At 41.7% G+C, this 22,228-nt stretch overlaps 1 pseudogene; it reads left to right on the forward strand.

The window, feature by feature from the left end:
- The first annotated feature begins 18,828 nt into the window (after positions 1-18,828).
- On the forward strand, positions 18,829-21,426 carry LOC147455293 (uncharacterized; annotated as a pseudogene).
- Positions 21,427-22,228: the final 802 nt, after the last annotated feature.

A 22,228-nucleotide genomic window follows, 5' to 3' on the forward strand; every position in this document is an offset into this window, starting at 1 on the left:
TTCATGATCTGGATGGAAACAATACCTTAATTTTTGACGAGGCCCTTTACAGTGTAATGTGGAATATGCCCGGAACCTACTTGATTTTTCCAAAAATGTGGAAGCAATCAAATGAAGAGCTTGAAAGGTTTTTGGAGAGAACAATCATTGCATGGTTACTTGGTTGGATCTATGCAAGGGACAAATGAGAGTATACTTGCAATATGTTGGTAAATGCAGTAGCTTGTGATAGAGAAACCTTATACGTATTGGAGAAATACATGAGAAAACGCAAAGTTTAATGATGTATTTATAGTCATTGAGCCTCTTGACGTAGTATCATTTCCTCAGATGAGTTGTACAATACTTGGATCCATGTAAACATGTGAATTGGATTTTATTTTTTATCTTGGTGTTTCTAAACACCACACTATTTTGAGGTCCCTTCAATTCTAAAATTTGTTTTTGATTATTGTAGATTCTTTTTATGAGTGTTGATATAGCCAATTCTTTAACGTTAATGTCTCAAATCTGAGCTACTGATTCAAAGAAATTTTTCTACATGAATAATGTAGTATAATGTAAATTGAGTTAGTGCCATGCTTCCCTCATTCTTTTGATGTCATTGTAGTTGATGCATATAAGTATGTACATAAATATGCTTATCCCTAAAGATATGTGTTAAGGGGTATATGAAACATAGAGTGTAACCGTGAATAGATGATAGTGTTGGGGTAAGCCCAACTTGTGGTGACAAAGTGGTGTATATCTATGAGTCTTGCATAAATTGGTTAGACTGGAGGTCCCTAACACCTTAAGGTTTTGGGGTCTAGATGGCTAGACCAATTTGTGGAACGTCACAGTTAAGCGCATATGCGCGGGAACAGTACTGGGATGGGTGACCTCCCGGGAAGTTGTTGCCCTCATGACCTACAACTGGTATCAGAGCCATGGTTCAAAGTCCAACCTCTGAGTCCGTGGAACAGGACATGTTGATGTTGACTTCAACCTCTGAGCTAGCTCCCGGCCACGTTGAAGCTCTCAACCTCTGAGCCTAGAAAAAGGCGGAACACGTTGGTACTCAAGGGGACGGGAAAGTCCCAAGTTTGGCTTAAGGGGGCGATTGTTGGGGTAAGCCCAACTTGTGGTGACAAAGTGGTGTCTATCTATGAGGCTTGCATAAATTGGTTAGACCGGAGGTCCCTAACACCTTAAGGTTTTGGGGTCTGGATGGCTAGACCAATTTGTGGAACGTCACAGTTAAGCGCATATGCGCGGGAACAGTACTGGGATGGGTGACCTCCTGGGAAGTTGTTGCCCTCATGACCTACAGATAGCTCAAACTACACAAAAATACTAAGTTTTTTAATAGCGTTATAAGAAATGGGACTTGAATAATTCCCAAAAATCCTAAATAGGTCTTTCACGATCTTTCACACCTCCACAGCAACCACATTCATAGCAACAGGAGGATTAGTAGAGGTGGTCAGCTCTTACATCTACCTGGGAGTCACATTCACCAATAGACAAGGGCCCTTCTCCATCGCACAATCCACCACTCACACACTCACTAGAGGATATGCAACACTAGCCATGCTAGAGTAAAGATGCCATCAAGCACACTTTTAGGAGCCCCTCACAAAGGGTTGTCTATTCGACACATTATTCACTCCAATCTTGATGTATCGTGGGCACCTCGATTGACAGATTGCAAATGGGCACATAGTGAGAGACTACATATCTATATGATCTCTCGTCTTTTTTTAGGAAAGCACACAGTGTTGCTAGACATCATGAGGGATGATCTTGCCCACCCCACCCCCCCCCCCAGGGTAGTGGAGGCACTCTTCCAGGTGGTCTTCTTCATCTAGAGAGTGTGCGAGCTCCCGATCGAAAGACTCACACGACGAGCATTTGAGTTCTCTATATAGATATCATAGATCGGATACGAAAGAGCATGGTACACACATGTTAGAGCATGGTTTGGAGCATAGGACCTTGACGTGGAGATTTTTTCACCTTTCCGATTCGACCTTGACTCAGATAGACTTTGATCACATTCCCCCTCTAGTGGAAGAAGTCACACTACAAATACCATTTTCTTACTATAATGGAGGATGAGTTCATACAACCACCAAGCTTTATAGACACCTACATGCCACACAGCTCACATGTGGCAATTGATCAAGTCAGAGTGTCATCACATAGACTAGAGATCGAAATGGGGCGAGCTCATGAAATTCCCATGAAGGAGATAGTGCGTATAGTATGTAGGGAGGAAGTGGAAAGCAAGGAGAATTTGTTTTACAGATGTAGAGCTTATGCTGATATCAAAGGATGATACGAGACCCTATTCAAAGGGCACCCTACCTTTCGAGGTATCATGCAGTCTCGAGATCAAAGACAGTTGGGACGCTACTTATAGAGTCACAGGGACACACTTCCATAGCCACCTATAGAGACTCCAGGGGGCGAGACAGTCACAACTTACAAATTTCTTTCAGAGAGCTACACATGTTCCACCCCCGGACCCACCGAGGGGAGTGACCCTTTAGTAGGCTGAGGTGAGTGAGGCCCGATGATGCCCACGGGCTGCCAAGGGCCAGGTCCCACGACTACACCACAAACAAATAGAGGAGATCCAAACTCGAGCACATGGAGTTGTCGAGGAGAGACAAGCCAAAATGATGGACGTGCATTAGGGCCTCCCTTGCTATAGACCCTCCCATGTACTATATTTTACACCCCCCCCCCCCCCCCCCCCCATTAGCACAGGATGGAGCTAGCTATATTGATGCATTTGCATGGTTGTACTACCCGCAACATATATACATGCATATATCCCTAGTACTAGTGCCCCACCCATCCCCATACATTCATCACCCACTAGACTCACTTCTCTCTTTTATTTTGTACCAGTCTTAACTATTTTGTGTTTTTCGATAGACAAAAGACATACACACATTTATACTTGATTTGTCTCATAGGCTGACTTTGGCCTCACATAGATGTTAAAAAGCTCTCTCTCGCTCTCTCTCTCTCTCTCTAAAAAAAAGGGCTTGTACCCTTTTTCATTGCTTTGAAAATGACGAAAAGGTCAATACATGAGAGAATAAAAGGGGGTCCTAAAACCAGTGTAAGATATACAAAGGGAAAACCTCCTGAGTATAATCAAGATGATACAACAAGGAACCGTTGAATGGTAGAGAATGGGTGTGTCTACACCTTGTATCCTGTGAAAGCATCCACTAGAATCATAGGCTGACTTCGGCCTCACATAGATGTTAAAAAGCTCTCTCTCGCTCTCTCTCTCTCTAAAAAAAAGGGCTTGTACCCTTTTTCATTACTTTGAAAATGACCCAAAGGTCAATACATGAGAGAATAAAAGGGGGTCCTAAAACCAGTGTAAGATATACAAGGGGAAAACCTCATGAGTATAATCAAGATGATACAACAAGGAACCGTTGAATGGTAGAGAATGGGTGTGTCTACACCTTGTATCCTGTGAAAGCATCCACTGGAATCTCCTATCCCCATAGACCATCAAATGGCATGGCACTATGAGCAGTACAAATCAAACAAGACAGTACAAAGTCAAACGATCAAGGTGGCTGATGTGATGCATGAAGTATCAATCACTCTCGCACAACACAATGCAATACCATGAAGTCCCTCGATAAATGAAAGAAAGGCGGAGACCACCCCCAAGCACAAAGAAAATTAAATCTTTGCGTTTGTGCTACTCTAGAATCTCCTTGTGCTACTCTATCCAATTAATAATGAATAAGGTGTCCTCTTTAGAGGAAGTCTCAGCACTAAGAACGTGCAAGCATCGAGCCTTCCAATACACCACAGAATAATAGAAGCAATAGTGGCAAAAAAGGCTCCCTAGCCTAGTCTGCAACATCATGTACTAATGGGGGTATCATAGAAAGTGAAACCCCCATAATGGGCAAGTAGATAAGCAGGGTCTGTAGGCTCCCCCTGGAAGAAAATGTGAGGGCCAGGGAACTAGAGAAGCGAGGAGACACCTAAAAAACTCCCACATGAGAGAGAAGTACGCAATTAGATCTCCAGATCGACTGTCACGAGTGCATGTGCACAGATACGTGCGTGCATGGAGTGACATGCATGTGGGAAGGAGAGAAGGAGAGAGTACACAGTGTGTGGGTGGAGCAAGACTCTAGTATGATCTGTCCCTTATTGTTTGTATATGTACACAAGAATAAGGTATAAGTGGGTGGGCACCCATAGCTTGGGCAAGCGGGCAAGGCACAAACGCTTGTACCCCAACAATGCAATGGTGATGTCCATTTTTTAAAATTCTAATCATAATTATAGCAGGTGCAACTACAACAAGTTTATGTTGTGTTTTTGGACCGAAAATGGATTATTTTGGCATATCTCTCACACTAGGACTCGCATATATGTGATCCAAAGTCTACCCTAGGGTTTTGCACATTCCAGACGTGCTGGTTATATCAAAATTTTGAATTTTTGAGCATTGAATTTTTTGTAGCAGCCTGGCAAAAATCTGGACACATCGATTTGCAGTTTGATTCCTACATTGTAGAGAGTGATACGGTTTGTATCTTTGGCTATCTATGGAACAATGTAGAGCTACTCGAGAGAAAATTCACCTTGTTTTTGTGTATGCAAGTGATGCTTTGAGATGTGACTTTCGGATCTTTACTCATCCAGATGCGGCTTTATGCACATTGTATGACTATGTGGGGCATTCCAGAGAGATTTTACCACAATTGCGTGCAGTTTTGTGCTATGTATGCATTTTGTGGATACCACTTCAGCTAGGTATAGCTCACAAGTAGCAGGTTTACACGTTTGTAGCATTTTTAGGGAAGTACACGTCCATAGAACCACTCGTTCAGGAGTAAGCCAGTTTGCTAGGCTTTGCCCAGCACATGTAGACCATTTGTGGATTTGCTTACTAAGACACTAAGTGTCTCTTTTTCATGCAATTTGGTGATATTTTTTTAGTTTTTACTCAATTTACAGGTGAAATTCTATGGATTTCTCACTCATTCTCGCCATGGTTTATGCATATCCTTGATTTTCTTTGATGGTTTAGTGGTCGAGTTTACTCCCACTTCTGGCCATTATCTGCAATTTTTTGGCTTGTCGATTGCGTTGAGCATATGCAATTGGTCATGGTTTTCATGATTGTTTAGTGGTCAAGTGATCTCCCACTTTGTTGTCATTTTGGCATTCACTTATGGCAGCAGACATGTCTGATGGTGAGAGACTGCGGTCTCATTCTTGTCGATATGTATGATGTTGGCGTTGCGGTGACACAGGACACATTAGGCACCGTTGTTTCAGACTTATGCCAATGACAGTGTTGTCATGGTGCTTGCCTTGAGTACACCTCTTTCCGATATGTCTATGGATAGCACACTTTTTCCACAGTGGTTACTAGATAGAGATACTGCTTTCCAGGTTGTCGGGGGATATGTGCTCCAAATGTGAGCCGGTGCTAGCTATGGGAGAAAAGTAGAAGAAAAGATGCACTACACCGCAAAGTTATCAAGCAACCTCTTCAAAACATGATCAAAGTGCTAATTAATTGATTTTTATGATGACGACAAAATCCGATGCACGGTAGCAAAGGCGGTGTCATTAACAGCACCAAATTAAGGAGTTTAAGCTCTCGTTTACAAAAGCTAGGACAAATTAGTTTAGCCTGCAATGAATCAAGATGGTTTCCAGTGATCAATGTCGATGAACATAAGAATAAACATGTTGATTTACCGCAAAAATTCCCCTGTCTAGCTAATTCTGCTTCTTTCTTCTTATTATCTCAGTCATAAATGGCTTCCGCTCCGTTAGAGAGAGAAGAATCCCTCTTTGCTACGCTCTAACCCTTTGGCTTCTGCCTTCGACTCCTTGCTCGTCTCTCCCCTTCGCCGAGGCTTTGCTTTGCTCTTGTGCAAGCTTGAGAGAGAACGCTCCTCGCCCTCCCTTGTGTGTGTGTGTGTGTGTGTGTGTGTGTGTGTGTGTGTGTGTGTGTGTGTGTGTGTGTGAGAGAGAGAGAGAGAGAGAGAGAGAGAGAGAGAGAGAGAGAGAGAGAGAGAGAGAGAGAGCACGCTTCTTTGCCCCTTCCTCTTCTGCCCTCACACTCCTTGCTACATTCTCTACTTTCCCCACAATAACAACCTTTGCATGCCCAATCTAATTTTAACCCCCCCCCCCCCCTCCCTTAGCAATGACGGCGCCGTTGTTGCATAGGGAGCATAAAATTGCCCCTACTAACGTGGCAGTCGAACTTTTTAGCAGTGCCGTTCGTGACGGTTCTTGTACCAAATAGTTGCGCCATGCTGAGCCCCACGATTTCCGTCTCTTGGTCGAGTTCATCCGAGCCTTGTGCAAGCTGGCGAGAGCATATTTTCATCTGCTTGCGTTCGTGCTCACTGTCTGCAGTTCCACGCCATGTTTTAGCCTTGGCTTCACACCCCTTACGGTTTAATCTAACGGCCTTTTAGCTTATGGATTTGGGCGGTCCTTTAACTTATGGCCTTGGGCGGCCCTTTAGATTATGGCCTTGGATGGACCTAGCCTTGGTTGCCTTTGGGAATCGGGTGGCCAAGCCTCTGCTTAAAGGGGGGGAAAAAAGTTGAGCGGCCATTGGATTCTTTTGGGCAGGAGGCGCTTAAAGGGCAGCCTATTTGGCATACATATCGACTAAAGCATTGCCACAAGCACATCAGTTTTCTCCAGTAGAACTTGAGTAAATCCCGTAAATCACACGCTCTAGGTAATGACATTCGGACCAATAGCTCATCAAGAACTGTAAAGCCACCATTCCGAACTTGTGGCCAAAAGTCATCTGGTACCACATCATCGGTCATTGCCATCGACTTCAAGTATTAATATGTTACAGCTTCGGACTCCGATTGGAAAGTTGTAAATTCCTATAGATTTCTCAAGCTGCATAGAACGCATATGAACCCTACTGAGGCTGTAAAATTCCTAGGTGGCACACCCACCGAGCTACCAGATTGTTACGGAATCGGCCCTGGTGAATCTTTAATGACCAATATCTTGGCAACCGGAACTCCGATCACTGATTGGAAAAGACCGATGCGCTCCACAAAGTGAGAACTTCAAGCCCATGCATTCATTTGAATTCTATCCTTTCAGCTGCAGTTGCCTAATCCGGTACAGATCTACAATCGACTCAAACTTCAAACTGCCATAACTTTTTCTCCGTAGCTCCAATCGACGAGCCATAAAGATAGACCAGTAGAAACTTCAAACACTGCAGTTTTGGATCATAAACTCCTATCTATTCTCACTTCAAGCATACTACTTTTTGGAATCATTAAGACATCTGGTTGACCTTTTTGCTGCATCTGGCATACATAAATCATTAAACTTGGCCTCTTAACAAGCCCTGATTACTGATTACTGAACATTAATCAAGTAAGCTTCAAATAATCTTGAACTTCATTTTTCTGGTATCTTTCTTAGCATGGGAGCGGAGCTCCATGCAATCCACCCCCTCTGGACATGCATAGTTTTCGATCTATGCCAACTGCACTTAAGAAGCATCATCAGACTCATCGTCTGATGCATACATAGCACTATCTTCACGAGGTTGATCTGTGTTGAAATATTCAATATTAATCACACCTTCTCGTTGCTTAAACAAATTTACTCTTTTTTTGCAATAGGCACCTTGAGCTCAGTGCCATCAAGATCACATAACTTATAAGTCGTATTAGCATAAACACGAAGTACTACATATGGTCCAAACAATCGTTTAACCATCTTTCGCATAGAAGTGTACTGGTTCTCTAGGCTACTGTCATATATAAGGACCCAATCCCCATCTTTAATAGCATGAGGTTGTAGTCTGTGCTTGCCATCAAATGCTGCTTTATTCTTCAACCTTGCTTCTTTAAGCATTACTTGAGCCTGTTCAATATCTTCCTGACACCTTTCAAGTTGGAAAATGTGCAAGGCAAGCAAGTCTTTTGTAGACATACCTTCTTCCCGTGGCATTATGGTCCACAAAATAATCACTCTCTCTGTAGGCATAATGGGTTTTTGCCCGTACATTAGCTGAAATGGCATAAAACCTGTAACAAAACTATGTGTAGTTCGATCAGCCCATAAAGCAAATGGTAGGAGTTTAGGCCAATCACCATTATGTCCCTGGCATGCCTTTGCTAAAGCTTTAACAATAGGCGGATGCCCTCTTTCACTTCTTCCATTACCCTCTGGATTGTATGCTATAGTGAGAGACAATTTAATGCCGAAGCGAGCAAAGAATTCTTGAGCTTCATTTGCATCCTGCTCTCCTCTATCAACAGTAATTCTACCAACACATCCATTCCTAGAAATAACATCCTCAAGAAAGAACTTGCATACAAAACTCATAGCTTTGGTAAACAAAGCTCTGCCTTCCACCTGATTAGTAAGATCTTCTCTAGCAAGAACAATATACCGCATCTGGCAAACACCTATTGGCATGGTAATTAGGTCCACCACCCACTTGTAGTGCATAGCAAGTGGATAGGTGGGATGCAATCCATCTCAATGTCGCACATTAGAATATTGTTGGCATATTGAGCATGTCTCCACAAACTGAGCCACATCTTTATACATACCTTTCCACCAATAACAATCCTTAATCTTGATAAAAGTTGCCCAGACCCCTTTGTGTCCAGCCCATAAACTTTCATGAAATTCTTTGATAACCTGCTGTTGAGTTGATTTATCACAAACAACCCATTGCGGTACCCCTCTAGACCGTTTTGGTTGCTTCCATAAATGTCCATCCTTCGGAAAATAGCCGTAAGCTTTCTTTCTGATCTTTTTATACTCTTGATCCATCCACCCTTCATGCTTAGTAAGAGTGCTAAGGTAGAACCGATAAAAATCCATTGTCCATCATAGAACTCCTCAAAAAATAACTCAAAAATATGAGCAATATTATCATAATTTTCATGTAGATAAGAAGACGTATAGAACTTCAAGCCAACATCATCTTTTGTGGTCAGGATCTCTTCTTCATCTTTAAACCTAGCTCTTGATAACATACCTGCATCAGGATTATCTCTACCTACAATATGATAAAATTCAGGGTTAAGAGACTTAATAAAGGCTATCCATTCCATCATAGCAATATCCAGAGTAGAGTAATTTGCAATCATCCCTATCAGTGTGGCAAGCAATCTATCTCTACCATGATTGAAGCTCCAATAAAGTATTCCTTATCAGACCTTAGAGCAGTAGCAACGCCCAAAAGTTCTCTCTTAACCTGTGGGTAGCCTTTTTGGCGAGCATTGAGCACTTTTGCTCCAAATAGAACCGCATACTTGTGCCCTTCTTCATCATCTTGACCTATAGCCCACCCAATACCTGTCGGGCTAGTGCCAAGTGTTAAAATTACTGGCCTTCCGCATTTGTAGTCGACTTTCCTCAAGGTCTGAGCCTCAAGAAGCATCTTCTTTAATTTCCTGATAGCCTGTGTGTGAACTTCTTCCCAAACAAATCTTTTACATTTTCTCAATAGTTGATAAAGCACTTCTGCAACATGAGCAAAATGTGGCAGCCAAATAAGATAGAATACACATGCACCCGAAAACCAACGAGCTTCAGTAACCAAAGAGCACATTTCCTTCATCTTTTGGATAGCTTCAACTTTAGTTGGACTTGGCCATCTACCTTTTGGACTACACATATGCCCCACAATTAGAACCTCTTTAGCACCAAAAGTTGATTTTGTCCTAAAAGTGTTAAGTTAACTTCTTCAAGCTTGGACAAAATATCATCAGAGTTGGCAATATGTTGAGCAACAAACTGTCGGCACCCCTTTTGATCTTCTACCTCATCTTTTGAGCCTTCCTCACAGCCTTTAATTGGTAGATCATCAATGAAAGGCATAGTAACATGGGGAATAAAGTCCCTTAATACCTTACTCATGCCGTTCATCATATGAGCTACAGAATTAGTAGCACCCTGTGGTGGCAGAGTGCTCATCCTTACCAACCCAAGAGGTGACACATCGTAGTAAGATCCCTGCTCTCCAAGGCTATTTGAAATTGATCATATCACAAGTAAAGATCACCCCTAGAGTAAACTGATCTACCTGCAAAGGCTTCAGCAAATTCATCCACAATTGGGCCAGTAGCCACATTGCGGATTGTTACCTTGTTAACCGGCTGCATATCCTGTATGAACCTTAAAGTACCATTTTTCTTTGGAACAGTGAACCATCAGTTAGAATATGGCGCACATGATGGCTCCAAAATTCCCATTTGTATCTTCTCATTAAGCATATTAGTAAGATTTGGCAAGTGAGCTTTAAGAACTGGTATGGGATGTAAGCTCCATGGCACGTGAGGAACAGTGAATATAGCCATAGGTGAAACAACACTTGGATCCACACACCCAATCTCACTTGGCTCAAAAGCAAAATCTTTACCGTGTTTTTTAAGCATACCTTGAAAGCACTTGATTTCCTCTTCGTTGAGAAAACAATCTTCTCCAACCTTCAGCAGCTACAATGTTTTTTTAGTGAATTTATGCCCAATGTTCTTAGGATTTCTTAGCATAGTCTATCAAGATGCTGTTGAGAGAAAAAGAGAGAGAGCACATGAATAGAACCCCAAAGTGTGTAGAATACACACATGAGATGATGTATATATAGAGGGGACCTGGGTGCCATATATAGAGAAGCCATATATTGAGTAGCTTCACATATAAGCTCAACACCCCCGCTCAAATATATGTGAAGCTACTCAATATATGGCTTCTCTATATATTGAGTAGCTTCACATATAAGCTCAACAGATGCTTCTTTAATCACCCCATCATTTCCTTCTGGTAGAGGTGTAGCCACTTATCTCACTTTCTTTGCAACTGTCTTGTACTTTCTCTCTACCTATGCTTCAACGTCTTTACCCAAGTAATCATTAATATGCATAAGTGCCTCGTATATGTCCAGCTCTTCGTACATTTCCATTGAGTGCACCATAAAAACTTTAGTTCCACTTTTTAATCTGTTTTTCCTGATATCCTCAAGCTTTCACATAGTGTCAACACAAGAAATCTCTTCAAAGATTCCTGAAATCACATCATCTGGTTCCAACACATCACATCCCTACAATTCACTTTGAATGCTTGAAACATATTGTTTCTCCCACTTAGGTAAATCATTAAGTTTTCTATAAGATAGTGAGCCCTCAGATGTCAATCCTAAAATTCCTGAAGAAAAGGTTTCCCTTTGCGAGAACTTCTCCTCACTTGTATCACCATAGTCCCGCTTTATAGTGGCACCCCAAGAAAATCCTGAGCAAATATTTGTTCTTTAAACTCTTTGTGTATATTTGGCATTGTACAATCATGTAAACTGTCTTTGTTTCTGGCATGGTCAACACATACATTAAAAAATTGAACCGCTTTCTTACCATCTCGGCTCCGAACCTTGTCATAGGCCGAGCCATCATCTAGCACCTTAGTTTCCATCCGCACAGCCATAATGTAGGGCTGTCCTAGAATCACTGGGTAGGAGGAATGCTCTTGTATAAAAAAAAAAATCTCATCAGAGACATCCCCAATAGTTACCTTAACATTTGCACATGCACCATAAAGATCTCCAAGAAGCATGTTGGCAGCTCGAATCCGCCACCCGTGGTGCAAATTCTGCTCCTGGTGAAAATTCTTTGCCATAAGATGGATTTTTGAACCATGGTCTATAAGGGCTAAGATTGGCTCCTCAATGTCACCAAGCTTTACCACAGTTTTTGTCGTTGCTCTTGCCTAATGAGTCTTTGAAAAGTGACTGTTGGGTATAGTTCCTTCATCTTCCTCATCATTAAAATGAATGTTTCTTACCTCGGGTACAGCCTTTGACTCGTCTTCTTCAAGATTTGCTAATCATCCAAAAGTGCTTCAATGTGATGAACCACTTGGCTCTTCATTGATTCTGGCTCTTGCTCACTCGGTATATGTCACTTCCTTTTCTATAATGTCAATGATCTCCTCATGGAACTCACGCTTGGAAATTCCCAGAATATCCCCCAATGTGAGATACACTTTACTATTCAAGATACGTTCTTCAAATCTGTAGCCAATTCAATATCAGATTTGAGTTTATATGAGGGCCCTTTAGGATTACCTTGGTTTTTGTCCTTCGGAGCCTCCTCCATAACCAATTCAGGAGTAGGCACTTTTTAGTTCTTATTGCAGGATCTCGTTGTCTTTTTCGACATCCCAACAACCTCTTCATCCCTTTTCTGATTCTCTTCCACCATAACTTCATTGGCATGAGCTTTAGAAATATATGCATACACTGAAAGAGAATCTACTAGATCGGTCCACCCAGTAGTTTCCCAAATTAAATTCCCTACCTGGCGTAACTTCCTATACGTTACCTTAGTTGCATCTGTTGTCTTTAAAGTATATGTCCACAACTGGCCCTTTGCACCTGTACCTTCATCATCTCCCTTGCCACAAACCTGTAGCTCATATGTAGCCGCTTCCATAAGAGAAACATTATTCTGTATTTCTTCCACTAGCTTCTTCATACCACCCCTGCCAAAGTTTAAGCGGAGCATCTCTCCTGCTTCCCTTAGATGAATCTTCATGTCTTTCTAGAAAACCACATTCTTCTTGTAAGCTACATCAAACTCATCACACTCTTTCACATACCTATGGTCTTCACTATCGCACCACATGCATCGCTTATCCCAGTTTTTACGTGGTGGTTGCTACTGCTTAGGTTTAGAAGTAGATGCTTTTGCAGCTAACCCTTCAAATTCAACAGTTTTGAAATTTAAATTCAACTCTTGAATACCTTTTACTAGATCGTCGAGAACAGGCCCCTCCACCTTGGGTACTGTCGAGGATGATTTCTCTTTACTTTCTTCTTCAACATCATCTATTACCTCGACCACGATCTGCTTGTCAACTCGCTTCTGTCATTTTACAATCATATTCACCGCTTTAGAGACTATTTTCCAATCTGATGTCAACCCCAGTTCTCCTGTCGGGTTCTCCATTAATTGCACCAAATTCTTTTGAAGTCATGGATTTACAACTTGAATAAATAATTCCACCTTTTGATCCTTCAAAGAACGTTGTTCTGATGATGACAACTGATCAAACTTCTTTTCAAACTCTTGTAACAGTTCTCGTGCAGATAAATTTTTACCCTTCTTCTACACCCACTTCATAAAACTCTGCCTGGTCACCCTCTAAGAATCTTCCAAAAAATATTCCTCTTGCAGTGCCTTCTTAAAGTTCGGCCAGTTTGGTCCTTGAGCCACCTAAATTTCTTTAATCCGGGCCCTAAGTTCCAGCACTGAGATGAAATCCTTCCACTGAATCTTGTTCTTCATTTCCATTATCTTCCATAGACTTCTCATAAAAATTGCAAAATTTTGAAATATCTCGGCCTTCAAACCGCTGCAACTTCTCTGTAACATTTTGCCAAGCTTTACAAATCTACTCTTGCAAATTATGTTGCTGTTGGGAAGCCTCTTGCTGTTGCATGTACACTGAAAACTGCTGCATGGATGCCTCTTGTGGTATAGACATAGACTTCCACTATTTTCTCACCCCACCTCGGGTTTCACCAGGTGTCGAGGGATATGTGATCAAAATGTGAGCCACAGGCTGCTAGTGAGGCTCTCCGGGGCGGGCAACAAGAAGAGAGGCCTCTAAACACCCTTCGAGGCTCCCGTGATGCTCAATTGGGGCTGGGTCAAGCACAATCAGAGACAACAACAACCCACAACCAGAAACCAAACAAGAAAAGGGGCACCACCTAGTTGTAGATGCGAACTAGGACGCACGTGATATCTCCTTGTACTCAAACGCAGAAAGAGAGGGTAATGCAAGATAGCCACACACACCAAACACAAACATTCACCACGCCAGAGAGATGTAAAGAGCACAAATCAACTTGAACAACTCAGTCTTAGCCTTAAAGACTAGATGTACACAAAGCTTGATGAGAAATAGAGAGACAACACAAAACTTGACCTTGTTGCCAATACACAAATTGTCTTAGGGTCACGGGAGCCCTCTCGCCAAGCACCCTCTTACAAGTTACCTTTTAGTCAAACAATCCAACAAGCCCTTAAACCACCAAGCATGAAATGGCATAACAAACTTCAAGGAAAATATACCTTCAACCACCTGATGCGCCAGCTTATCAAGTCAATTTCGAGAGAAGGGTCGTAGTTGCAGCATACAATTGCACCCAAAACTATGAATCTTATTTATGGACAAGAGTAGGCTACAAGTGTGATTGTAGAGTGTAGTATCACTCCACTTCTCTATATGGCATAACTAACTTCAAGCTTCTCCATGCACCTATGTGTAGTGATGGAATAGAGCACTCACAATGCACACACTCTACACAACTAGGCTTGAAGAGTGGTGTGTTATGTGTTGAGAATGGTGTGGTGTAGTGTGATCATGTGATGATTTTCAAGGGAGATAAGGGCTCTATTTATAGGTTTAGAAGCCTCGATTTGGATTAGGCCTAATCAAGTTTATTTGAAGGAATCAAATATTATGCATATTTTACTTTTTGAATGAGGGTGGGTCTCTCTTATCCTTTGAGTCACATGGATGTGGGCTCAAGGGAAGAGAATTATTGAGGATGAAAGGAGAGAGCATTGAGTGAATAATTTGGGACTGCCTACTCTAGTAGAGGGTGCATTTTATAATAAGGTTAGTGGTTAGTAGTGAGTAATTATCACTACAAAATATTTACAAAATCATTCACCAAATGGTGAGATATATGATGAGAAAAGTTAGAGAAGGGATGAGCTTGTAAAGAGAGGTTGAAGCTTCGGAGAAGGTGACATTCACCTCTTTACAGCACCGGAAGAAGAAGCGGTCAGCATGGCGAAGCAGCGCGTGTCGATGAAACTATGTTATTTCAAACCTTGGAAAATTCATGATAAAAGCCTTCATTTGCAGAGGTTATCTTTGGATTTTTGCTGATTTTTTTAAAGTTCTTTACAAAGTTGAAGAGAGTATGGTAATATGGACATATATGTAGAGAGACAGGGGGACACATAGGGTGTAGAAATGGAGGATGAAGGCTATGGAGGTGTGAGAGATGTGGCAATGGTGAAGAGGGTGAATTAGGACATGGGAGTTGTAGGTTTGGGAGTGGGAAGGAGAGGGAGGAGTGTGTGTGAAAGAGGAAAATGATAAAGTGGAAGAGGGAGTGTGGTTGCATAGCATGGGCAAACTGGGGTCCACCAACAAAATCATAGCTCACAGCTCGTAGCTCAAAAAAATATGAAAAAAGTTGAGGTGAAAGTTCAGCTCACGAGCTACAACTTTTGTTTGTATCACCTTTTCAAATTTGGGAAGCATGTGATATTTAAAAATTCAGCAAAACCGACTGTTTTTTCCACTGCACAATGTCCTTGTGAGGTCCTTCTTTGGATGATTCTTTTGAATACCTCCAAGAGTTATCTCCCCATGGTGCATGCATGCATTCCACATACCCTTGACCTTATTTGGTAGGTCTATAATTGAAGATATTGTTGAGATCATGATATAAGTGAATAGTACAACTAAGAAAATCAAATATTGAGGGGTCTAAAAAAAATATGTACATGTCAAATATAAATATATAGGTGAAAAAAATATAAAGGGGTCAAAATAAATATCTCTCATTATAAGTCTACCATAAAATGATGAATATTTTTGGTGGTCTAATTTATGAGAGTAATAGAGAATAGATGTAGGAACGAAAAAATCACAATAGTGAAAAAATATACACATAAATAAAACTAGTTTTTTTGGATTTTTATTGGGATGGAGTTACACCAAAAATAAGAGAAGCTTGCATGAAATTATTTTTATATGGAATAAAGAGTATGCAAAATGGTAAGAAAAAATATGGTAATGGTGAGCCAATGTACATAGTATAAATAACACACCATAGGTAGAAATATTTAAATAAATACCAAAATAATTATGAAAAATCCATTTATTTAGGCCCTATATACAATGAAATATTTACACACAAATGGGCCATAATATATATATATATATATATTTTATTTAGTTTTTTGGCTCAACTAGCCCAGTGACTAGTTAATTGAGGGTTTTTAAGAAAATATGGAGAAAGTCCCCTAACTCACACACGCCTATGTACAGTGAAATGGTAGGGATAACCACAATGTTTGAGTGATTTGATAGGGTAAGGTAGCTTACTATGGCAATTATGGAAAGCCAAAAAACGGCTATCACTAGCTGTGGGAGAAGAGTAGAAGAGAAGATGCACTACACCACATAGTTATCAAGCAACCTCTTCGAAATAGGATCAAAGTGGTTAATTAATTGATTTTTATGGTGCCGACAAAATCCGACGCACGTTAGCCAAGGCGGTGCCGTTAACAGGACCGCCGACTTAATTTACTGCAAATTAAGGAGTTTAAGCTCCCGCTTACAAAATCTAAACCCAATTAGTTTAGCTTTCAATGAATCAAGATGTCTGTCGGTGATCGGTGTCAATGAACATAAGAATAAACATGTCAATTTATTGCAAAAAGCTCCCTTGTGTAGCTAATTCCGCTTCTTTCTTCTTATTATCTCAGTCATGAATGGATTTCACTCTGTTAGAGAGAGAAGAATCCCTCTTTGCTGCACTCTAACCCTTTGGCTCCTGCCTTCAACTCCTTGCTCGTCTCTCCCCTTTGCAGAGGCTTTACTTTGCTCTTGTGCAAGCTCGAGAGAGAACGCTCCTCGCTCTCCCTTGTTCAAGCTCGAGAGAGAGAGAGAGAGCAAGCTCCTCGCCTTAGCTCATTGTAGAGTCTCGCTCCACCCACACACTGTGTATACTCTCCTTCTCTCCTTCCCACACACACACCGCACTGCACAAGCGCACATCTGTACACATGCACTCTTCAGGCTGCACTTGAGAGGCACATGTCCAAAGGCAATGGCACATAAGCAGTGCAAAAAATACAAGTACAATCATAACCCATATGTGTTGACCAAGTCTCAACACGCAACCCATCATGGGCTACCATCCATATGAAGCATGAAATCTTGCGATTGATCCGTGCCAACCAAATATGTCTCCAAAATCTGCCTGTGAATGCATGAAAATTGCCATCATGTAACTATGAGCGCATCCTAGTAGGCTGCATGTAATCCTATTTGAAAAAGATATCCTTGCTAATCGATACAGAGTACTCAAAAAAGGATACTATAGGATTCAATGAAAAAACAATAGGCCATAACCAATCTCGAGGATCCCAAGACAACTGAGAAAGTGGTTGTCCCTCCTAGATCCACAATGTCTAGGGATCAATCTCATCCATCTCAATCTTTGGATATACTGTGTGTACCTTGCCTTTTGGAACCCACAATGCGGGTATGATGCCAAGTGCCAGAAGTCAAAGTGGAGCTAGAGTCTGCATGCAATAATCTAGTTGCAATCTATCATTGAGGTATGAATCAAGATACATGTATGATGTACCTTTTTATTATGCTACATTTAAGATGATGTAACATGATAACTCATAGTACATACTGCATATGTCATGACTCATAACTCATTCATGCATGTGTGTTGTAACTTGTAGGTGGGTCATGATGATAACGTTTTCCAAGTTGTCACGGATAATGCCTTCAATTTCTTCAAAATTGGATGCATGGTGGAGGAGGAGTTCAAGCACATTCAATGGAACTCATGTGCCTCTCATGGTCTAAACTTGCTCATGAAAGGCATAGGTAAGTTAGATTGGGTGAAGAGGGCGACTACTAATGCACTCTCGATAGTCAACTTCTTCATAAAGAAATTTCTATCTTCCACAAGCATGGTCACTTAAAGCTGATGAGGCCATTATCGACACGCTTTTCATACATGTGTCTTATCCTAGAGAGGCGCTACAATGTCCATCCATCGCTTCAAATGAAGTTAGTGAGCCTGGAGTTCATAGCATGGCTCAAAGAGGAGACATACCAGATTGTTGATGATGCTCAATCTATACAACCTTTAGCCTATGAATGACAGAGAGATTTTCCAAGAGGTACCATCCATTGTCATTGTAGTAACACCCATTTACAAAGTGTTATACGCATGATGGATATGGAGGGTTCTACTTTAGGGCTCCTTTATCACTTTATGAGGGATGCCCTAAAAGCGCTATGTGCCACACCATTCTTGACAAGACAACCTCGGCTATGGAAATTTTATGTAAGCCTCTCTCTCTCTCTCTCTCTCTCTCTCTCTGTGACAGAGGGAGAGAGAGAGTGAGTACATGTATTTCTCTATGTGAGTGAGAGAGAGCGAGAGATTGTTCTTCATGGCTTTTTCTTCACATATTTCTCGCCTTCTCAGGGTGGTTCTTAATTAGCTTCCTTGGAATTACCTTGCAAGAGTTCCCTTACAGTCCACATATGGCATCCTCACCTGCTGTGCACCCCTAGTCTGCCATGGCTGGCACCTCAGATAACCCTCAGTTCGCCCCAGAATTGAGTATTTGACAGCATGTTTTCCTGGGTGTAGAGATTGAGGTTTTTGATGCTTCCAATCGGACTCTAGCAGGACTGACCTTGGTGGGCCACCCACGGTTCATGACTGACTTCAATAGCCCTTCGTCGTCCTGACAAGGTAGGGAAAGGTCATGGATTGACCTTTCCGCATAATTTGTGCAACTCCTGGCGACTGGCATTAGCCGAGATCCACGTGGAGCACAACTTGGGCAGAAAGGTCAATCCATGACCTTTCCCACCCGTCAAGGGTCCAGGGGAAGGGGGCCGATTAGTGTGAAAACATAGAGTGTTAGGTTTTGCCTCATTACAGTGGTAGCGGGCACGCGTCCCTTGCAGGCGTAGGGCATGGTTTTGCCTGCATCTTGTGCCTCCACTGCATTTTGGCTCGATATCAGGGTGTCTTGGAGTGCATGTGCTGGAGGTATAATCAGACTGAGCAGTGGCTTATGGTCGATTATGAGTTGTTCTACACTGGATTTTGAAGACACTGTTCGTTTGCTGTTGAGGCTAGTTTTGCGAGATCTGCACGGGGAAGTCTTCATCAGAGGGAGGATCTAGCAAGGTTAGTGTGTTCCATTAACATCGCATGCCTTGAAGGTGTTGAAGATCTCTTAGCATCTTCTTTATGTAGGTTCTAACATGCACGACGAGCCTTCTTTTTGCCTGTTGCCAGTAGACGTACCTAATGAACAACATGGTACTACTATCGTCGGGCAGGTGAAACATGGTAAGCTTAAAGATTTTCATGTAGCATTCGTGTAGATACATATTTTTGTTGTTTGGCTTCTAATCTATCTGTGGAGTGTTCTTTATGTCTGCTGCCAGCAAATGTAACTCATGTCCATGATGATGGTGCATCTGTAGGGAAAGTGGGGCATGCAAATGAAGCAACTGATGTCGGGGTAAATGTAGAGAAAATGCCTCATGTTGAGGTAGTTACCACATGCAAGGGTTTTGTTGTTACTAAAGGACTCCTTGATGTTGATGCTTCTCTTGAGGATGCGATTTTGAGTCCTACAGAGAATAAAACAAAACAAAAGGATAATTGGGCGCGAAAGAAGTTTGATAATTGGAGAAAATTATCTGGTTTGGATTGTGAGGTTGGATTGGAGAAGCTTGAACTTCGTGAGTTAAATGAGTTGTTAAGCAGGTTCTTAAGTTTCCAGTTGTGTGTAAGAAGGGTGGGGATCTTTTTCCTTCAGACACATTGATGGGTTTACAGAGGTGCTTTGGGAGGATGGTAAAGAGGGAGCAAGATCTAATAATTGCTAGTACTAGTATTGCAGAAGTGACTTTTGACATTGCTAGGAATCCTATTTTCAAAGAAACTCAAAATGTTGTCTTAGCTGCTATGCACATATTTGTAGCTGGTGGGGTTTGCAAAGATAGAAAGGAGGCATCAATTATTGGTGTGAGCTTGGAGGAGTCCATTCTTAGTGATATTGACTTTAGTTTGCTACATAGTCGAGGATGTCAATTGCGGTTTCCTTTCTTTTGTATGCTTCATTTTTTTGTGAGAGGTGGTATGGAGCTATACAAGCTAGAGAGATCAATGTTTTCTCATGGCATTGACGAGATTAATGGTTTTGTGAGGTATCTTTGTTGGTTTTTTTATTTGTGTTGTTTGATGGTTTCTGTATAGGCAAAGGCTGCATGATTTTATTATTTTGTAAATTTTGTGAGCGGTCTAGAAAAAACTATAAAGTGGATTTAACTCACTTTCATCCAAAGAATTTTTGTTCATTTGTGACTATTTGTAATGCTGATGTTTTGGCAAAATACGATCAGCTTATGCGACGCATGCCTCCTTTGGTTGAGGGCGACAAAAACTTGGTCTATGGTTTTTTACAGCCTATCAGAAATCCTCGATCACAGGTTGTGTATGTTTTTGATTTGGTATTGTGAATGACATTATAGCTCTATAATGGATGCTCTGCTTTTGTAATTAGGTGTGGTATAATGGCAACAGAATTTTTGTGAGATCTTTGAGTTGCTTGGTCAAGAGCATTGGAGAGAGATCTGGTATTTTTAGGAACTTTAGGAATAAGATTTTGCACAATACTTGTGTCACTCGGATGAGCCTTGGAAAATTTCCTCGTGATGTAGGCATGTTAGTCACAGGTCATAAGTGGGTGACATCTTATGATAAGTATGATCTGTCTGGTGAGATTTGTATGGTTGCTGCACAAGACATTTTGTCTCAACCCTATGATGCGTCAGGAAAGCTAAAAAATCATGCATATCTTTTGGAAAAGAAATTCAGCACTTTCTGTGAGAATGTTGAAGGTGGAGCTTGGTCAAAAATTGCTTTCACCTTTTTTGAATGCTTGGAATTTGCAGTTTTTAAATTATTTTATGACTTATTGCTATAGGTGCTTTTGGCAGTTATGGTTGTGCAGATTCTTGTGGGAAAGATAATATTGGCAATGTCATGGATTTTGTTGGTGCAAGGATGGAGTTGGGTGTTGCTGAGAGTGTTCATGCCAGCAAGGCTAGTGTTGCTGATACGTAATTGGAGTCTCCTATTCATGAAAGTGTGCATGTTAGTAAGGTTGGTGCTATGGGTGGTGGATTGGAGCAGTCTGTAGCAAGAAATTGTGCAAAGAAGCATTCTACTTCTGGTAATTTTGATATTCCATACAAGCTTGGGGATGACATTCCTTCGATGAGGAGTTGTTAAATGAATTGCCTCCTGAATGTGCTCAGGCACTTGGTGTTAGTAATATGATCCCAGCTCGAGGAGTTTCTCTATTCCCAGTTTTCAGCTTGAAGAACTGCGTTGTCAATGTGTGTGTGGGCAAGGACAGTGTGTGGGCAAGGACAGTGTGTGGGCTTTACAAATCTACTCTTGCAAATTATGTTGCTGTTGGGCAGCCTCTTGCTGTTGCATGTACACTGGAAACTGCTGCATCATCTGTTGCATGGATGCCTCTTGTGGTATAGACATAGACTTCCACTATTTTCTCACCCCGCCTCGGGTTTCACGTCAGGTTCACCAGGTGTCGAGGGATATGTGACCAAAATGTGAGCCACAGGCTGCTAGTGAGGCGGTCCGGGGCGGGCAACAAGAAGACCGGCCTCTAAACACTCTTCGAGGCTCCCATGCTGCTCAATTGCGGCTGGGGCAAGCAGAATCAAAGACAACAACAACCCACAACCAGAAACCAAACAAGAAAAGGGGCACCACCTAGTTGTAGATGCGAACTAGGACGCACGTGATATCTCCTTTTACTCAAACGCACAAAGAGAGGGGAATGCAAGATAGCCACACACACCAAACACAAACATTCACCACTCCAGAGAGAGGTAAAGCGCACAAATCAACTTGAGCAACTCAGTCTTAGCCTTAAAGACTAGATGCACACAAAGCTTGATGAGAAATAGAGAGACAACACAAAACTTGACCTTGTTGCCAATACACAAATTGTCTTAGGTTCACGGGAGCCCTCTCCCCAATCACCCTCTTACAATTAAAGGTTTTGGCAAACAATTCAATAAGCCCTCAAACCACCAAGCATGAAATGGCACAACAAACTTCAAGGAAAATATACCTTCAACCACTTGATTAGCCAACTTATCAAGTCAATTTGGAGAGCAGAGTCGTAGTTGCAGCATACAATTGCACCCAAAACTATAAATCTTATTTATGCACAATAGTAGGCTACAAGTGTGGTGAAGAGTATGGCATACACTCCACTCCTCTAGATGGCATAACTAACTTCAAGCTTCTCCATGCACCTATGTG

Source organism: Adiantum capillus-veneris, chromosome 6 (assembly GCF_014529385.1).
Source record: "Adiantum capillus-veneris isolate H3 chromosome 6, ASM1452938v2, whole genome shotgun sequence".
Taxonomy (NCBI): Eukaryota; Viridiplantae; Streptophyta; class Polypodiopsida; order Polypodiales; family Pteridaceae; genus Adiantum; species Adiantum capillus-veneris.